The sequence below is a fragment of the Volvox carteri genome (genome assembly GCF_000143455.1).
Source record: "Volvox carteri f. nagariensis unplaced genomic scaffold VOLCAscaffold_74, whole genome shotgun sequence".
NCBI lineage: Eukaryota > Viridiplantae > Chlorophyta > Chlorophyceae > Chlamydomonadales > Volvocaceae > Volvox > Volvox carteri.
The window spans coordinates 47933-50248 of record NW_003307617.1 but is presented as its reverse complement, the minus strand read 5'-3'; positions in this window follow the sequence as shown (position 1 = coordinate 50248).

Below are 2316 nucleotides of genomic sequence, written 5' to 3'. Positions count from 1 at the left end.
TTAAGGAAAACATAGCGGACCGATCTGTATCACATAACTGCTGATTGCGGTCTGCATCTAACCAGGGCATGCCCTCCTCAACGACGCGTCATTGACTTGTTTTGCTGAAAGTAGCTCCAAAACACTATGCTTCATCATAGTCATGCTCTCACCAGAGTCATGTTCTCACTAAAAACAATGCTGGCATGGCAATATCAGAAGGCTTCTATAAAGGAATCGTGAATTATGACCACTTCAGCCAAGGGGCCCTCAGCCCTTCCTTCCGTAATGAGCACGAAATGAACAAGAAATGAACGTCAAATGAAGGGATTCCCGAGAAATCGAAGGGAGGCCGGTTCCCATTGGCCGGTTCCCATATATGCACTCAAGAACATAAAACCCCACCCAGACCCTGAACCGCAGAGTTGGGGGCCATAAGCTTTTCAAACGATGTCCAGACTACTGGTTTGAACAGCTGTATGTCTGTATGTCCCAAAGATAGACGTTGAGCTTGCAACGGTGGCTGCAAAGATGCAATGGAACACGGCAGGACGAGCCACTGCTGGTAAGGATGGCAGGTATTACAGGTTCTGAGGATGTCTGCTGAACATGTTCGTGTAAGCTGCTCCCCGACGTGCACGCTGCCTTCCTCTCAGTGCGGCAAAACCCTACCTCAGACTGCGAGACACCAACCCACCTTCAGGAGCAGGCGCGCAGCCACATCCAGAAGCTAGCTACGCCAGGCGGCGGACACACCAGAACTTGCGCCAACAATGCAGGAACGCTACGCAGCACAGCAAGCGTACCTGCAAAACACAATAAATCAGCGAATGGCGATTATAATACAAGGAAATAAAAATCCAATAGTCTCTGCTTTGGAGGTACAGATACACAACGATCTTACACGCCTCCTTGCAGCCACCAAGCCAGTCCTACCGTCGCCACTAACTCCTACAACAAACTTCACTACCATGCAGTATTGACCCTTGACGCATCGTCCTCGCACGAATGCCAAGGAGAAACTACCCCCAGACCGCACGCATATGCGAGAATGTGATGAAGCCCAGACCCGGCAAGAACCCGAAAGCCAAGCTGACCAGGCTCCCAGTCATTGCAGTTGCGGGAGAAGGGGAACCCCAAACATCGCCGTCTCCCATTCGCCTAAACCACGCAGCGGTGCATTTCGTTCGGCGCCCACCACCAGCAAATACCAGAAGAATCTCCCCGGTGCCAACTGTGCTCCTGGTCGGCTTTCCCTTCGCTGTCCATTGACAAGGGGGCGATACCTTTTATGACTCTTGAGGGTATCGGTTGCAGTAGAATGAATCAACCCTCGGGTCCCAGAGGCAAATTTGTCGCGCCGTTCAACACCTGACGTCCAATGTCGATATGTCAGCTTGCGGCGGCGGCATGTAAGCGTGCGGTGGCGTTTCACATCCCGCTCTGGAGAATAACGCAATTCACGAAGCTACTTAAGCTCAGGCTAGATTTGCCAGCTCCGGACGAGCCAGTTAGAGCTTTCAGAGCGATGTAATCCGCCAGCACGGTGCCGGTGGCCACAGTGCTGGCGCTGGCTGGCACTTAGGCTCAATACATGCAGGAGGTAGACTTGGTTAAGATCTGTCGGAACGACACAACTGTCAACTGCAACCATCGACAGGAAGGATCGACGGCATTTCGTCCTGGATGAGCCCCCACGCCACAAACACTACCACAGCGAGAGCGGCCCCCCTGACTCGGAACGTGCAGATTAACAAGTAGGGTGCTTACTCAAACCCAACTTCATAACACCATACCATTAACCGCAAGAGATCTCTAGAGGCCCATCTGCGATGACATCAGAATACTGAAATTTCCTGCTCTGTCCCCCGTGGATATGCCAATGCGCGATCCATATGGCAAGTTTTCACGGCCCTACCTGACACAACCTACCACACTACAGGCTAAATATTATAAGGACCATCCTACTCGAACACGACGAACTGCGCATTAAGGTAAAATTGGCAAGAATGTAAAAATGCAGATGTGCATGTCTCTATGATTGTGCAGATGTGCGCTGCACGTGCATGGACACTCACGATTGCTTTTCTGCGACAAAGCCCCTGTTGGCATTTAGCTCCGGACGCCCCTGAGGTCCCCTCGATGCTGAATGCTTCACCGACGGCGCGCAGACAGCAAACACTCCCCACCACACATAGATATGTGTGTTACATGGTTGGGGGATGCGTGACCCCATACCTGTAAAACTACCCATACGTGCCGAAGGCCCAAGGGCAATACCTAAACGCCTAAAAGCCACGGAGAAAAGGAAACACCGCACTATCAGCCCAGACTAGC